This window comes from Dama dama, chromosome 29 (genome assembly GCF_033118175.1).
Source record: "Dama dama isolate Ldn47 chromosome 29, ASM3311817v1, whole genome shotgun sequence".
NCBI lineage: Eukaryota > Metazoa > Chordata > Mammalia > Artiodactyla > Cervidae > Dama > Dama dama.
Genome location: NC_083709.1, coordinates 22912989 through 22932314, shown reverse-complemented (window position 1 = coordinate 22932314; position 19326 = coordinate 22912989). Strand labels below are relative to the sequence as shown.

General features: G+C 35.5%; 1 long non-coding RNA gene across 1 annotated transcript; it reads left to right on the top strand.

The window, feature by feature from the left end:
• The first annotated feature begins 2693 nt into the window (after positions 1 to 2693).
• LOC133048602 (uncharacterized) lies at positions 2694 to 8677 on the top strand. Its single transcript, XR_009691070.1, has 3 exons — positions 2694 to 5022; positions 7122 to 7326; positions 8609 to 8677. It is a non-coding gene; the product is annotated as an uncharacterized LOC133048602 (long non-coding RNA).
• Positions 8678 to 19326: the final 10649 nt, after the last annotated feature.

Sequence of the window (19326 nt, the reverse complement as noted above, 5' to 3'; positions counted from 1 at the left end):
TCTGTAATGATTTATATGTGAAAAGTATCTAACAAAGAGTGGATGGATATGCATATTTGTAAATGATTCACTTTGCTGAATCACCTGAAGCTAACACAGCATTGCAAATCAACTGTACTCCAATAAAACTTTAAGAAAACAAAATAAAATAATTCTTGAAACATTAATTCAAGGCATTTCTAGGACAATAGCAGATCCAAGATTCATGAGAATTTAGTATAGAGAAATACATATGGAAACAAGCATCTATACTTCAATGTCAAATTTATTTATTTAGTAACAACTATCCTGAGTTAACAAGATTCCATTGCATTCAGGAATAGAAGCTGGTCATGTATTATGGAGGGGGCTTCATAGATAAAAAGTTCTAAGAGCTGACAATACTCTGGAGTTGATGACTTCCCTGAACCGATTAGTCTTTGTTCACCCAGTTTCATTTCTCGTTACCATATATGTCCCAAGTAGGGAGTAGCTGCATATTGGGATACTGCCTACAGGTTATGAGATTTTAACTATGCTATTACTTTCTTGTCATGTTGCTGTGTTCTGTATTCATTCTCACATTAAGTAACATCAATTCTGGATGAAAGCCTGTTATATTTTGCAGCTTTATTGTCAATGTGACCAAGACACTTGGCAGTTGAAAACAATGTGTGTGTACAAAATCCCAAATATTTTGAACGTTCTCCTCATTTAATCTCTTAGACACAAGATAGGGAACTAACCCATTAGGTGGAAGGCTTTCCTTTGTGATGGATATAATTTATAGATTCAGTGTCACTGAAGTATCTTCAAGAATAGCGTGGCTGCATGACTTTGACAGTGTTGGAATGTCTGTGTTGGAGGCAGAGAGAGTGATCTCCCATTATTACTCCCTGCTCCTGTCACTTAGAATCATATCTACATATCATAAGAATCAGGGAAATCAATCTGGAGCTGATATAGTTTCTATTCTGGAACTGATCAGTGCTGCAAGACATCTAATTACTAGCAACTCAACTACTTTAGTCAACCTGGAAAGGAAAGACAATGCTAGGTACTGACAAACCTGCTTCCTTTCCTTCTGGTCAACAGCCGGATCATTTCCTCCAGCTTCTTTGCTTCTATGTTTATCTGCATGACAAAATGTTGCCATGGAATAAGAATGTAAATGATGTGTAACTTCCAGGGTAAATTGATCAAAAGTGAACATATCTTTTCCATTGTCTTATTCCTCATTCCCTGATTGTATTATTCTAGGTCAATCTTGAAATTGCAGATTGAAGTTTGAGAGAGCTTAGGACCCTGAATCAATGTTTGTGGAAGACTTCCTTCATACCTACAACACAGACACACCGTCCCATGCTGAATAATAGCAGAAAGTGAAGAGAAACAAAAGAGGCTTTTGATGAGGATGAAAGGGGAGACCAAAAAAGCTGGCTTAAATTTCAACATTCAAGAAATTAAGATCATGGCATCCAGTCCCATTACTTCATGGAAAATAAAAAGGGAAAAAGTAGAAGCAGTAACAGAGATTTTATTTTATTTTTTTATATTCCAAAATCACTGTAGACAGTGACTGCAGAAATGAAATAAAAGAAATTTGCTCTTTGAAAGGAAAGCTGTGCACTGCAGATGATGACTGCAACCATGATATTAAAAGATGCTTACTCTTTGAAAGGAAAGCTATGACAAACCTAGACAGTGTATTAAAAAGCAGAGACATTACGTTACTAACAAAAGTCTGTATAGTTAAAGCTATGTTTTTTCCAGTAGTCGTGTATGGATGTGAGAGCTGGCCTATAAAGAGAATGAGCATTGAAGAATTTATGCTTTCAAATTGTGGTGCTGGTGAAGACTCTTGAAAGTCCCTTGGACTGCAAGGAGATCAAACAAGTCAATCCTAAAGGAAATCAATCCTGAATATTCATTAAAGGACTGGTGTTTAAGTTTAAGCGCTAATGCTTTGGTCATCTGATGCAAAGAGCCCACTCATTGGAAAAGACCCTGATGCTGGGAAAGATTGAAGGCAAAAGAGGAAGAGGGCAGTAGAAGACGAGATGATTAGATAGCATCACTGACTTAATGGACATAAAACTGAACAAACTCTGGGAGACAGTGAAGGACAGGGAAGCCAGCATGCTTAGTCCATGGGGTTGCAAAGAGTTGGACATGACTCAGTGACTGAACAATAACAACAATGCTGGATAGTCAGTAAAAGGACTTATATATATGTATATATATATGTTTAGGTTTTACAGCTGAAATTTTAGAGTTTATCTGTTCTGGCAACTACATTACGGACCTTAATACAGAAATTACTGCAAGTAATTGGAATTCTGGTTTGACAAAAATTAAATATTTGGCTTTATACTACTGGGCAGCAAGAAATAGATTAGATGCTATAAAGTTAATGATACATGTCTTTAAGATGTTTAAAAAAATATTTAGAAAAATTGTTGTCTGTGAATAACTTAGGAAACAAGCCTCAAGAAGGTAGATCTGATATGGTCTGGCAAAATAGCTAGAATGAAGTTTTAGAGGCTTCTCTGGTGGTTCATTGGTAAAGAATTCGCTTGCCAATGCAGGAGACAAAGGTTTGATCCCTAGTCCTGGAGGATCCCACTTGCCGCAGGGCAACTAAGCTCATGCGCCACAACTATTGAGCCTGCCCTGCAGAGCTCACCTGCCCGTGCTCTGCGGTAAGAAGCCACTGCAATGAGATGCTCTGCGCACTGCAACTAGCGAGTAGCCTCGGCTTGCCACAACTAGAAAAAAAGCACACACAGCAATGGAGACCCAGCACAGACATAAATGATAAATGAAATTAACTAACATTAAAAAAGTTTTAATGCTCACAAGTTATTTTTAGCCACTTGACAGGGTGGTAAAATAAATAGAGGAGCTTAGAATTACTGTGATTTAAGCCAATATAAGAATACACTTGTAGAGTCTAAGAATTTGAATTTGTGATGGTTAGAAAACTCTGAAAAGACATAAAAGCTTGAAAATATTGTTTATTGAGAGAAATTTTCTTAGGTGTAAACAGCAGTAGACGAATTATCACCATTGTACTCTTCATGGGGCAGTAACATTATATTAATAATGAGCAGAACTAAATGTCAGATTCTGTGAGATGATCCCTTCACTCTGGACTGTGGGGTTAACAAGATAAGTGATATCAGAAACATCACTCCCTTTCCTAATGTGATCACACTGGGTTATTATTTTTCAGTTTCTGCAGAAAATGGGACCAGCTTTGTCCTCCACCCTTGTTCCTCCCCTTTAGCATTAATATTCAGAGTTGCGTTTTCTTTACATCTGAGACATTAGACACAATTAACTATTAAGGCACAGAAACAAACAAATAACATTTTTATTTCCCCCTTATTCTCCATCTACAGATGAACTAATTAAAATTCAGAGATAATAATGTTTTCTAAAATTTTTTTTTGGTAGTTTTGAGGGTACTGATGTACCAACCCTGCTTAAATACATCAGCAAGTAACTAATGATCTTCAAATAACGTCACAGCCAAGATAAGCCAAAGAGAGTAAATGTGAAGGTGTATTTTGAGGAGGTCATCTTCTAAAACACTGACTCCCCAAAATACAATATATGGGTTTCCCTTGTTGCTCAGATGGTAGAGAATCCACCTGCAATTCAAAAGACCTGGGTTTGATCCCTGGGTTGGGAAGATCCCCTGGAAAATGAATTGGCAAACCACTCCAGTTTTCTTGCCAGGAGACTATCCAAAATATAATATATAATAATATATATTTCCACAAAACAAACATTCAGGATTCATACAAACCTCTAATTTACTATTTACTATTTCAGCTTTTATTATTAGCTTGTTACAAATATTGGGGAAAAGAGACTTTCTACATGCTTGTTCAAATGTGTCTGTGTCATTGAAGAGTCTATTCTTTGACCCTATAATAATTTTAATAGGAAACAAATTATTATATTAAAAAATTGTAATTTGGAATACTTTTGTATAGTTTCAAGTTGTGTGTGTGTGCATGTGTGTGTGCACCCACCAAAGTTTATTTAATTTTATGACTACTAGATACATTCAAAGTGGTAAGCAAAAAAAGTTTGGAATTTTATTAATTCAATATTGGAGAATTGATGCAATTTTTCTAAATCTTATTTAAATAATTTGATTTTACATACTTATCTCCTATTCAAAGCTCAAAGTAAATAGGATTGTCCACTTTAGTACACTAGAATGTAATTACTTTGCTTATTACTCATTTATAAAAATGAGCCATCTCTACATACAGTGTCCACTCAAAGGAAGAATAAAGAAAGTATAGGGAAATGGGAATAAGCAACTATAAATGAAAACCAAAAACTATTTTAAGAATATTGGATTATTTCATAAAACAAATAACTGAACATCTCTATTTTAGGAACAATTAGAACAAAATCACTATAGATGGTGACTGCAGTCAGGAAATTAAAAGATGCTTATTCCTTGGAAGAAAAGTTATGACCAACCTAGACAGCATATTAAAAAGCAGAGACATTACTTTGCCAACAAAGGTACGTCTAGTCAAGACTATGGTTTTACCAAGTCAAGTATGGATATGAGAGTTGGACTATAAAGAAAGCTGGGTGCTTGAGAATTAATGCTTTTGAGCTGTGGTGTTGGAGAAGACCCTTGAGAGTCCCTTGGACTACCAGAAGATCCAACCAGTCCATCCTAAAGGAAATCAGTCCTGAATATTCATTGGAAGGACTGATGCTGAAACTGAAACTCCAACACTTTGGTCATCTGATGTGAAGAACTGACTCATTGGAAAAAACCCTGATTCTGGGAAAGATTGAGGGCAGGAGGAGAAGAGGATGACAGAGGATGAGATGGTTGGATGGCATCACTGACTCAATGGACATGAGTTTGAGCAAGCTCCGGGAGTTGGTGATGGACAGGGAGACCTAGTGTGCTGCAGTCCATGGGGTCTCAAAGAGTCAGAAATGACTGAGTGACTGAACTGAACTGAAGAACTGGTTTACTGTTGGAGACTTCAGCAGCAGGTATTCCTGAATATTTAAAAATGTCTGGGTTAGTCTAAATTTCTATGTTCCTAAAAGTATTATTGGTCCAGCATGGATTCAGGTGTTTACTCCCAGAACAAATAATAAAACCAGTGATGCTGGAAACCACTTCAGCGGTGAGAGAGGGAAATCCAAAATAAGCAAAGCCTGAATGTTGCCTATTATAGACATAATCTGTCTATTATAGACCCCCAAGACAAAAGGGGTAGGAGAAGAGCAGAAAAAACTTCAGCTAATTCTCTAGGTCTAGGGATTACACACATATAAGAGATAAACTTGCTTAGCTATTCCAACTTTCTAAGTATGTAGGGAAAAAAGCATATTCAGAACTGGTCCATTCACTGCACTACTCTGCATGAAGCATTTTAATCTGGTACTGTATATTAAGAATTCTATGTATGATGGCAAACATTTTTCAATGTTAAAACATTAGTACAATTATGTAGAACACTTGGATAGGTTGTATAATTATGTTCCCTGAATGACTTGGTTAATATGCTAGTATGTCCTTTCATATATTTTATATTCCAATACGTGGTACAGTAAAAATGATTGGGACAAAAATATTACCTATTTGAATTATTTTTTAAAGATCAAAGCATTATCCTCATTTATAATATATGTACATGTTTTTACTATTCAAATTGATACTATATGCCATGGATAAGTTTGTTGAAATAGACTGTGATTAGAGCTATGAATCATATAATTCTGCTGTATTAAAATGATTACAAGACTCCAAGTTCATTTAAAAATATTTACTAGTTCTTTGTTCACAGCTCTTGCAAATTGTTGCCATTTGAGTTTGTTGTCTCATCTTTGGCATATGCTTTTTCTTTTTAAAATGCAATTAAAAATTTTATGTAAAATATTTTAATTACTGAATAGTCATATTTATCAGTCCTTTTAAATAGAAGCTAAATAAACCTTTTACATTTTAAAAGTTCCTTCCATATTGCTAATTAGGACACTATTAAATGCTGTTATTTTTCATTCTCCTGAACATTTCAGCATACTTACTAAAGACTATATTATACTTCTACCAACTGACAGAATCTACTTATACCTGTCTATGTAAAACACACAAACATAAGATTTACCATTTAAATCATTTTAAGGTACATAATGAGTAGCATTTAGTACATTCACAATTTTGTGCAACTATCACCATTACCTAGTTCTAGAACATCTGCATTATCCCCCTAATAAACCATACCTATTAAACACACGCCCCTATTCCTCCTCCCCTCAGCCCTCAAAAACCACTAATCAGTTCCCCATCTCTAAGGATTTGCTGGTAATTCCATATAAATGGAAACATACAGTCTGTGTCTGGCTTCTATCATTTAGAGCAGTGTTTTATTTTTATAAAAGCAAACAAAAAACAAGACACAATGTTCACTGGAATTTAAACATACTTTTTGAAAAGGTAAATTCTTATGCTGACAAAAACTGCAGTACAGATAATAAAGTCAACTGATACAAGAAAATGCTTATTCGAAACATCTTTGTGTGTGTGTGTGTGTGTGTGTGTGTGTGTGCGCGTGCGTGCACATGCATATAAGAGAAAAAGCATTTGATTTATATCTGGTAAACTTGTAGATGTCTTTGTTGTCAGTGACATTGTGGGATAAATTATTTCCTCTTCTTTTCCCCAGTCTTATTTTTGTACCAACCAGGCAGTAAGAAAATAAGAATTCACTTTTCGATGGCTTAACTATAAGGCGCTTTCTAATATTCCTGTCATTGCAAAACCCTACCTATTAGCCATTCACATTTTAAAATATACAAATAAACTGCTTTAAGGTAAAAATGTAAATAGATAACTGATATGCAACTTCTAGATAAATACAAATGAAAATGTCTCAGAAGATGAGCAAGAAATACAGCTCTGTATTTATAAAAAATATGGCTAGCATTTTTCGTGACACTATCTCAGTTATGAAGCAGTAGCCAACCTATATTGTCAAAGAAGTTTGGTAAGTTTTGTTATCTCTTCTAGTTACTTGTTTACTGATCTGATAACTTACTATTTTTGCACTTTATTGATAAGACTGTGTGCTTGTGCATGCCCTCAGCTGTGTCCAACTCTTTGGGGCTCCAAGGACTGTAGCCTGCCCGGCTCCTCTACCCACGGAATTTTCCAGAATTTGGCAAGAACACTGGGACGGGTTGCCATTTCCTACTCCAGGGGTTTTCCTGACCCCGGAATCAAACTTGTGTTTCCTGTGTCTCCTGCATTGGCAGGTGTATTCTTTATCACTGAGCCAACAGGGAAACCAGGTAAGACTGTAATAAAAAAAATAATAGTTTTAAAGTAATGACTATATCCTTTTTTCTACTTTGTGAAGTTATACTTTGCAATTAAAATGTTTCAAAGGCATCAGTATTAGAACAGAATCCAAAAACGAGGTCTGCGTTCCCTGTATTCTTATCCCTAAATCTCAACCCTGAGGATGCCAGTCTTATCCCTAAACACTAAAGTGCTATGTTAAAGTGTATTTCTAAATAATACAATTCACACAAAAGAAAAAAATATAACCACATATGATGAATAATTATAGATGTGGCACAAAAAGCAATTTTCTAGTTTGAAGATAAAATAATTTTGTGAGCCAGATTAATCAAATCAATGTGTGAAACTCTAAGAAAGTTATTTTAGTTAAAATTCATAGAAACGAAAGGTGATATTTCACAAATTAGAAAAATAATATTAAAAATTATTTGAGACAGTAATAAACTCATACTTAAAAAGGGGTTTGTGTAAAAGAAACATCTACCTAATAAATTGCATCAGCAGATTTTAGAAATAATTCCAACATAATACTTTTAAGCAAAAGGCTTAGATAAGGTGGGGTGCTCTATGGGTTTATTTGCAGTCATAATTTTAAATGATACACTAATATGTGTAAGTATTATAGTTTTCCACAAGTCAGAAAAAATTCAGCATGCCTTGTCATCACTTGAATGAAACGTTAGTCAAGATGATTTGGTTCTCTGATTGTTTTGATGTCTTGCTTACTGAAGCAAATAACAACTTTGCCTAATACTCACTTATGTTTTTAATTTAAGCTGATCAGTTTATAAAATTCATATGATTTCTTGAGCTTTGTATTAAACTAAAAGTGTTTAATAATCCTATTGGAATTATCATGGTTCCACTTTTCAGGGGAAGATCCTTTCTCTTCCTGTTGAAGATGAATAGGATATATGCAAATCTGATGGCAACTTCCGCATACATAAAGGGACACTTTTTAGGGATGAAGAGATCATTGAAAACAAGAGAGTGAAAATCTGAGAGAATATGCATTCTCATTGGCATATACAACTCTTAGACTCTATTATTCTATGCCATTTTTCCTTTGGACTCCAAATACAAAGAGCTACCAAATTCCCCATTTATGTAATCCAGGATGAACTAAAGCTGAGAGTGAGATAATTACTTCTCAATGAGTACTTTCACTTGGGCAGAAATTTTGATGTCCACAGCAGTATACCATTGTCTCTTTCCTCTCTCCTGTGTCAAAATGTTGACTAAAGTTGAGTTTTCTTCTCTATCTTGCAGTTAAGCATGGACATATATCTAGGTCCTGGCCAATGTGATACCAGCAGAAATACAATATTGGAGGAGACGGTAAGAACACGTTAAAGAAAGGAGTTCTTATCCTTTCTCCCTTCTGCTTTTTTTGATATGTAGATATAAAGCTACAGCCTTGAGGACACATGTTTTACCTTACTGAAGACATATGGGAAAGGACGAAGCAGTTGTCTTGTCACCAGCTATCATAACTGATTAGATGTTGATTTTTCACATGAGAGGGAAATAAATTTCTACTTTTTATTTTTGAATTTATGTATGGAAAGTCAAAACTGTTCATAGCTTACACTAAACAACAACAAAAACTGATTATTATTTGTTAGTTATTTTAAAAATAGGATTAAAATGTTCTATATATACTAATATTACTATTTATTCATGAGTGTTCTGTACATTTGATTAGTGTGAATCTGTCCAACCACGCAACTCTAGTAGTATCCATGTTCCGAAACTAATCTCCATATTTCAGCTGTGTGACCTTGGGAGGATTCTGAACTTCATTGGGATTTGTTTCCTCATTGTATGGGCAACAATGCATGCAAGCAACTCCTGTGTATAAACAGAATTCCTATGATACATGTTGCTGCTGCTGCTAAGTCGTTTCAGTCGTGTCCGATTCTGTGCGACCCCACAGACGGCAGCCCACCAGGCTCCTCCGTCCCTGGGATTCTCCAGGCAAGAACACTGGAGTGGGTTGCCATTTCCTTCTCCACTGATACATGTTAGATGTTGTTATTTTAAGACTTGGGAGAAAAGCCAAATGATGCTGACTCAAGTGAATTCTTGACCATTTTGAGCAAGCAACTGAAGTTCCACCACAGTTCACACAATTCTAAATTATATTGATTCTAAGAAGTGAAGAAATATGTGGCTCTTTGAGTATTCTGCTCTGAAGTAAGGTATTTTAAAGAATTAAAATATTTTTACTGAAATGTAATTAAAAGATTTAAATATTTTTACTGAATTACTTTGCTATACACTTGAAACTAACACAACACTGCAAATTAACTACATGCATACTTCAGTTAAAAAAAATAAGTATTTTAAATAAACAGTCCAAGCACTTAAATATAGTTCCCAAAATAAGCATTGCAGAATTAATAGCATCTCATACAGAGCGCAGAATATTATGAGGAAGTAAATATTGCTAATAATGGGGTAAAAGTGAGGATAAAGGAGTATGGTAGGCAGATTTCTAAGACTGTCCCTGTATTACTTTCCAGGGCTACTCTAAGAAGCTACCACAAACTGGATGGCTTAAGAGAAATTTATTTTCTCACAGTTCTGGAGGCTGCTGCTACTGCTGCTGCTAAGTCACTTCAGCCGTGTCCGACTCTGTGCGACCCCATAGATGGCAGCCCACCAGGCTCCCCCGTCCCTGGGGTTCTCCAGGCAAGAACACTGGAGTGGGTTGCCATTTCCTTCTCCAGCTCTGGAGGCTATTAGTCTAAAATCAAAGTGTTGGCAGGGTAGGTTCCTGCTGAAGACTGCAAAAGAAAAATCTGTTCCAAGTCAGCTTACAGATGACTGTCTTCATACAAATAAGGCATTCTCCTTGGGTCTGTGTGCAAATATTCCCTACTTGTAAGGCACCTATCATATTGAATTAGAACCCACCCTAGTGAACTTGTTTTGTCTTCATTACAAAGATTCTTTTAATATCTCAAAATAAGGTCACATTCTGAAGTACTGGAGTAGAGTTCAAAATACAGGAATTTTGAGATGACACAATTCAACTGATAACATACAAGATCCCAGTCTCCAGTATATGTGTTCTGCATTAACCCATGCTTTTGACTGTAACATGAGTAGCACGGGATAGCCACTCCCTTTATCAGGTAATATTATATGGCAAAAATGAAGGAACTTTTCAGATCTTCTTGAGGTTTCTAGTTGACTGAATTTAACTTAATCAAAACAGAAATAATTCCATGGGAGTTATTAGGTTAGTGTTACAAAAGAGGATGGAAAATTCAGAGGCAGAGATGCTCTTTTATGAATATTTTAGTTTACCTCAGAAAAGCAAATCGCCGTGTTGTGGGAGAGGGTCAAATGGCCATGAGTGGTGAGCAGACTAGCACCACAGACCTTAGTGTTTTAACTGCAAGAAACGGGATTCTTCCAACACAGACCATAGTGAGAAGGTCCTGAGACTTTTCGAGATACCAGCCTCAACTCACGCCTTGATTTCAGCCTGGTTGGATAATGTGCAGAGCACCCGATTAACCTGCACCTAAGCTCCTGACACATGGAAAATGTGAGACAATACATCTGTGTTGTTTTAAGATGCTGAACTGTGGAAATTTGTTAAAACAAAGCAAAAAGTAAACTAATTCAAGAGAAAACATATGTTGAAAAAGTACATACCATATGAAAGGTCATACATCTTTGAAAACATATTTTACATCAAAATGGATATACTTTACCAGGATATATATACTTTACCAGATGGTAAAGCGTCTGCCCACATTGTGGGAGACTCGGGTTCGATCCCTGTGTCAGGAAGATCCCCTGGAGAAGGGAATGGTAACTCACTCCAGTACTCTTGCCTAGAAAATTTCATGGATGGAGGAGCCTGGTGAGCTACAGCCCATGGGTCACAAAGAGTCAGAGATGACTGAGCAACTTCACTTTCTTACCAGGAAATGTCCTGTTTTCAGCACCTACTGATAAGCCCACAGATTCATGTTCAGAGGCACAGGAGCTTATTCATGTACAGAATAGATTTAGTATGGGAAAGGGGTACTGGGTATTTGGGTAAAAAATTGATGCTTGCTTCATACAATATATTTCATAATTATATCAGATATATATTTTATCTATTTTTCATGGAAAGGTATTTTATTTTACATATAGCAGTTTGTACATGTCAGTCCCAAACTCCCATAATATCCCAAATCTTCTCCCCTGGTAACCACAGGTTTGTTCTCTAAATCTGTGAGTCTGTTTTGTAAAATAAGTTCATTTGTATCATTTCCCTTTAGATTCCACATACAAGTGATATCATATGACATTTGTCTTTCTCTGTCTGACTTCACTTAATATGATATTTTAGATTATAAACAGAATGGGGTACAGGATGATACATACCAACATGCAAACAGAACTTATCTTTGAGATATTAGATAACTCACTGAAAAGTGAGAAGAGAGGGAGAAGATAATGATGATTACGATTATTACTTTTTTGAAACTAAAAATTTGTTCATTATTAATTTGACTAACTGGGAACTCTGTTAGTAGAACTGACTTTAACCAAGTCAAGTACTGACAAAAGAAATCAAAGCTGTAACATTAAAAAAAAAAAAATCTGTACAGTATCACTGAGAAGAATCTTTTTCAAAATCAACCAGATTTTGTTTTTTAGTACTTGATTCTGTAGTAGTACTAGATTCTAAATTTAGTACTAGATTACTGGTTGGTATGAAATTCATTTCTATCAAGTGGCAAAGGAATTAGGGAAATACATAGTATTCCAAGGAATACGATAGGCTTTCCTCAAGTCCTAATTGGCATATGATTTAATTTCACAAACTTTGAAATCTACACTTTAATATGTCACATTTTTTAAACTTCAGTTCAGTCACTCAGTCGTGTCTGACTCTTTGCGACCCAACGGACCTCCCTGTCCATCACGAATCCCGGATTTACTCAAACTCATGTCCATTGAGTCGGTGAGGCCGTCCAAACATCTCATCCTCTGTTGTCCCCTTCTCGCCCTCCTTCAGTCTTTCTCAGAATGAGGGTCTTTTCCAATGAATCAGTTCTTCACATCAGGTGGCCAAAGTATTGGAGTTTCAGCTTCAGCATCAGTCCTTCCATTGAATATTCAGGACTGACTTCCTTTAGGATGGACTGTTTGGATCTCCTTGCAATCTAAGGGACTCTCAAGAGTCTTCTCCAACATGAAAAGTCCAAAACCATCAATTCTTAGGTGCTTATCTTTTTTTATAGTCCAACTCTCACATTCATACATGATTACTGGGAAGACCATAGCTTTGACTAGATGGACCTTTGTTGGCAAAGTAATGTCTCTGCTTTTTAATATGCTGTCTAGTTTGGTCATAAGTTTTCTTCCAAGGAGCAAGTGTCTTTTAATTTCATACCTGCAGTCACCATCTGCAGCGATTCTGGAGCCCCCCAAAATAAAGTCTCTCACTGTTACCACTGTTTTCACATCTATTTGCCAGGAAGTGATGGGACCACATGCCATGATCTTAGTTTTTTGAATGTTGAGCTTTAAGCCAACTTTTTCACTCTCCTCTTTCACTTTCATCAAGAGCCTCTTCAGTTCTTCTTCACTTTCTGCCATAATGGTGGTATTATCTGCATATCTGAGGTTGCTGATATTTCTCCTGGCAATCTTGATTTCAGCTTGTGCTTCATCCAGCCTGCATTTCTCATGATGTATTCTGCATATAAGCTAAATAAGCAGGGTGACAATATACAGCCTTGATGTACTCCTTTCCCTATTTGGAACCAGTATTTTGTTCCATATCCAGTTCTAACTGTTGCTTCCTGATCTGCATACAGATTTCTCAAGAGGCAGGTCAGGTGGTCTGGTATTATCTCTTTCAGAATTCTCCAGAGTTTGTTGTGGTCCACACAGTCAAAGGCTTTGGCATAGTCAGTAAAGCAGAAGTAGATGGTTTTCTGGAACTCTCTTACTTTTTTCACGATTCAGTGGATGTTTGCAATTTGATCTCTGGTTCCTCTGCCTTTTCTAAATCCTGCTTTATGGTTCATGTATTGTTGAAGCCTGGCTTGGAGAATTTTGAGCATTACTTTACTCGCATGTGAGATGAGTGCAATTGTGTGGTAGTTTGAGCATTCTTTGGTATTACCTTTGTTTAGGATTGGAACGAAAAGTGACCTTTTCCAGTCCTGTGGGCACTGCTAACTTATGAAGGCCATTTTATTCTCAAGTTCAGTGAGGGTCATTTCATTCTTCAAGTGTAAGGTTCATATTCTGTTGAGCCTTGATGGCATAGACTGAAATTGGGGGGAAAAAATGAAAATTTCTTTACTCCTTAAATATTTCTGTTAGTTTTCTTATTTTTAATCTTTTTCAATATGGCTGTGGTTCTCAATGGGCTTTGCAGATGGCTCGGTGGATAAGGAGTCCACCTGCAATGCAGGAGACAAAGAAGGCGTGGGTTTGATCCTGGTGTTGGGAAGATTCCCTAAAGGACAAAATGGTAACCTACTCCAGTATTCTTGCCTGAGAACTTCATGGACAGAGGAGCCTGGTAGGCTACAGTCCACGGGGTGGCAAAGATTCAGACATGACTGAGCATACGACACATGATTCTGGTTACTAGTTTTTCAATCCAGTGCACACCTCACCAATACCAAAATTTTACACTCTTTTACACTCTCATACGGTTCAACTTTGGACCAAGAGAGAATGGATAGTTTAGAATGACGTTTTCCTCCCCAATTTCTGCCATGCCCTTCTCCCTGCAAGAGCTAAATGGGAGAGGACGGGACCCAATCATATGTGGAGATGTTTACAAGACTTTGAAGTGATTCTTCATGCTTAGACGTGGGGTAAAAATAATACCGAGTGAAACAGAATAAATGCTATGCCACCTTTCAGGATTTTTTCTCACCTAAAACCTTTATTTTCAATATTTTCAAATACTGTTTCTTCTTAAATTCATCCCCACTTCCCCCATCCCACCCATAGGCAGTCACATTTTTGACCTTCTGGTTTGAGAAAATAATTCTCTTACACCCTTTAACTTTTCTTATAATGTGTGCATACTGGACTCAAGGCATTCCTATTAAAATCAATACACTAACATTTCACAGAATTTGGTTTATAATTTTCACATTTTATTAGAAATAGAAACTCCATCTCACTAACATCAACGATGCTTTAAAAAAAAATAATACAGTAACTAAGCACACTTTTAAATCATCAGCTTTCAAGATAGCGAAAGCTCTTAGCTATTTAAAAAACTTTCCAGCCCATTTTATAGTTGATCAATTTTCCTGGTAACATATTTTCTATTATACCAGTTGATAATTATAACAGTACAATATAACCTTTTAATCACTGACATTAACTGCATACCTCTTCTGGTCCATTCTGAAGTTAATACTACTTAATGCTAATCTGCTCGTATATGTTCTTCATTTCTAAAAGGACTGCATTGTCTTGCTTTATTTCCTTAGTTTCTATAACACTTCTTTGGAAAATGCAAAATTATATCCTTACAGATAAAAACATGAAAGTTCAAATACATACACTACATTGTTTTATAAATTACATTATGATTTAACACTTGAAGTACAAAACATTTTTCTTCAGCTTTCACTGTCTCTTCTCTTTCATGAACAATAATGAAAAAGATAGTCACAAGAATATTTCATTCATTCTTCTTGATTTAAAATCTTATTCCAATTGACAATATAACTGCTAAGAATATAGATAAATCAGAAGCAGTAGGGATATGTAAATGATTTGTCCTTTCTAAGTTCATCTCTAAGTGAATCACCCAGCCTCCAGTATTTTATTGCTAATAGCCATTTTTTGTTTGATATGAATCTTCCATGACAGCTAAGTCAACTAAGAATGGGCATATTTCCCAAGGGCAGTCCAACTAATTTCAAGGGAATCAATTTGTGCTGGTAAGTAAAGAGCTGAAGTGGAAGACTCAGGATCCTTAATGAGCCAGGCAGGAGAGTTTGCAATTTCTTGTAATTAAAATGCCTAAGTAGAACACTGAATAATGTCATTATCATTTATTTAAAATAATGCATAATTTAAAACTATTTGCCTCATGAAAAAATTAAAACTGGAAAGTGTTAGAATCTTTAATCCATTAAGTAGAGTTCAAATGCTTTTTGATTTCTTTTAATGTTAATACTAAATGTTCTTCTTATAGAACACATTTATAAAATACATATATGATAGCTGAGACACAAAACTATTACATATAAGCTGGTATACATAACATATTACATATAAGCTGGCACATACACACACATGTGTATGTGTGTGTATGTGTATATATATATATATAGATAGATATAGATGGATACATAGATGGATCATGAATAGTTTGAAAAGAGTATCTGCACAGAGATATATCCATTACACACTATGTACTTACATTTTCATGCCTTTTCCATTAATGACCTGTAACTAACACATCAGTTTGGCCTGTCCCACAAAGATATTGTCAATTCATCCGGAACAGTGCTCCTTGTCTTATTTCACGACACTAGTTTTTTCAATTTTTAAAATTTCCTTTCAGGTTTCTTTTTCAATAGATAGATATGGTATATATGGCATAAGATCTTATTCCCTATTCAAAGCAAGATTATGAGATAAATGTGTATAGTTTTATAATCTTTCTCTTACCATGTCTTAAAACATATACAATAAGTCATGATGCAGATGTCAGCTGGGAAATTTAAAAGCAAGAACATCAATCAGTTAAGGATTGTTGAATCATAGCTTTAAGCCAGTATTCTAGCAGATGTAAGAATTCTTATGCAGGAAAAAAGAAGTATGTTGAGATAGTATCAAAATGTTGGGATTACAATAGAGAAATAAGATGGCAATTAAGAAGCATAATAGGTGGAATAAAAATATTCATCTTGCTCTGCAATGCACTTCAATTTTTTCAAACATTTATCATGCACATATAAAAAGCCTTTTGTTGCTTTGACTGAGTACTGGAAACCTATAATTTATATGAGCAATCCTCTATTGGTGGACATCTAGATGGGGTTCATCTAAATTCATGTTACAATAACTACTGTACACATACGACACTGACGTATGTACATACGTCAATGTCTATGACTGAGGCTATATTTACAACGATCCATGTCTGTACTTACATACAGTAGGACAGTATCCATGATCCATATTCTATTTGCTCCTATTTAACTTTTTCACTATTTCCTGACACTGCTGTAAAACAGATTCTTCAGGATAAAATTGACTTTAGGAAAAAAACTGATAAATAGTATAAGACATCAGCTTGGAGAAATCATCATCCTTGGTAAAAATAACCTTTAAGCACTCAAAGTCTATAATTACCACTAATTTGTTACCATAGTAGTAATATTTAAAATAGCATCTATGTTTAACGAAAAGTATCATTAGTTGCATGTTTACTTGGTAAGCCAGAAGAGGATTATGGTCTTTTTTCTCTTTTCCACATGTGTGACATCTGGAAAGGATGGGCTCATAGAAATTAGTAATAGATGTCTAGAAGATATGAAGTTTAGTAAGAAAAGTAAACGTAATTAAATTCAGATAGATTGGAAAAAATTCCAAAAAATGCCTTAAACCAATTACATTTCTACTAATAGTACTTGAGGAGGTACCCTTCCCACACTCATAAGTACCCTTACACTATATGAAGGGTACATAAGTACCCTTCCCAACTTATGTATATGTATGGCTGAGTCACTCTGCAGGACACCTGGAACTATCACTACATTGTTAATCAACTCTATTCCAATACAAAATAAAAGGTTAACAAATAAATCAAATTTAAAGATTTAAAGAAAAATAAATCAGGGAAGGTTTTTGTAGAAACTGTGAGTATATTTGTCTTTGTTAAAGGCTTTAAAATAGATATATTATCAGAAATAAAGATGTGATAAGAAATAAATCAGTAAAACATAATATGATAGAAACCAAGAGAGGAGAAAGCTAAAAGCAGCAAAATGCATTTGACAACGCAGTGGAAGAGACAAGTGGATGAGACATGGATTGAGAAAAGTGTACTGAATTCAGCAATTTTTAGGCTGTTCATTAAGTTAAGGGATAATATCTCTTTTCTGGCAACCTAGATACTAGACTGAAAGAGATGAAAAGCAAATTTAAAAGTTAGACATATATATTTACATGTTTATACATATATATGAAAACTTTTTACAGAAGCATAACTTACATACAGAAAACTGCAGAAATTATAAGTATACAATCAGAAAGCTCCCCTTGTATCCTCTTCAAATCATTACCATTCTTTTTAATCAAAATTTAACTGCTCACTACTTTTGACTTTAAATGCTAGGATTTGTTTTTCCATTTTGGAATTTCATATAAATTGAAAAGGACTACATATATTATTTGATGTTTGGCTTCTGTTCCCCAATATTGTAAGATTCATCAGTATTTTTGCAGGTAACATAGATTGTTTGGGGCATTTCTGGTAGCTGAGATGATAAAGGATCTGCTTGCAATGCACGAGACCCAGGTTTGATCCCTGTGTGGGGAAGACTGTTTATTTTCATACCTGTATAGTTTTCCAGTCTATGAATGCCTTGTAATTTGCTTTACATTGTATCACTGGTGGACATTTAAGTTGTTGAATGGCACATACCTTCTCTATTTCCCCTCAGATCATCTAAGTTTTCCTGTGCTTGTAAACTGTCTCTGGTTTGCTAAAGATTTATCATCTTGAGCTCCTCAAATTTGTATTTCTTCTCTACTAGAGGGCCTTCTGTGACACTGAGGGAACTTGCCAGCTATGTTCAGACCCAATCTAGGAATGGAGGGAAACATCTGCCACTGGAGCAACTCTCAAACCTTGGGGAGTGGAAGCTAGTAGAAAATGCCCCAGTTTTCTTATCTTTCTGAGGAATAATTCTGAGCTATTACCCACATGTCACAGAGGGTCCCCAGATGGCTGGTTTCTAGTGTTTACTGTTCTAAATTCGATTTGCTTTCCTTTCTTCCCTCTCTTTCACCATGCACGCTCACATTTGTGTTTCATAAGTAATCTGCCTCATCCATGTCCTTGACAGTGTGTCTGGTTTGGTGCTGGAGAGGGTAGGGCTCGGGGTGCGGGGGGGGGCGACTAAGACTAGAGCAGCTAGTTATGGGACTTTCCTTAGAAAAAGGACATCACTATTTGATTCTGGAATTTTGAGGATCAAGTGGGAACAAAAACACACTGCTGGTAGAAGTCAGATTGACAGCAATACCTGGCATTCTGTCACAATACTATCCTTAAGACTTTCAATTTTGGTGGACAGGGATGAATAGTAAGTGGACAAGTGAGTATTTGTTACGCAAAAGTTCTGGCAATAACAGATTTAAGGCAGAGGGTAAACTGGCTGACTGGCTTTTGTTAACTTCTCCAAAATCTCTGAAGGAAGAGAATGCTATGTGTTAACTTTTTTCTCATATTATTTTCTGCGCTTCCCACATTTTTGTCTCTATTTGTTTGAACATGAGTATTTAACTACAAAATATTGCTCAAAAGACTAATTTTCTCTTTAGCTGTACTGAAAAGGTACTAAACATATATTATATAAAGTTATTTTCTAGTTCTTAAATTTCCATTTATCTTTGTAGTCCTTATTTTACTCCTGAAATTCTCCACCTATGTTTTACTTCCTTGATCACACTATTTCAAAATCTGTATCCCAAGTCCTCATTAGTTTTATTCCCTTTGAGTGTCAAATTACTGTGATTTTCTTGAATTGTTCAAGTTCTCTTGCATGTTTCATGGGTTTTTGATTCATGGTTTCAAAAGGTATATGAATACTTTCATACATCGTTTTAGTTCAGAGAAGAATATCCTTTTATATTTTATTAAGAAAGTTAGACTAGGTGACAAGCATCTTAAGCCAATCAAAAACTGAAATGATGGTGACCTTGATTTCAGTTCTTGTGAGAAATGGCCTATTTCACAGATACTAGTAGAACAT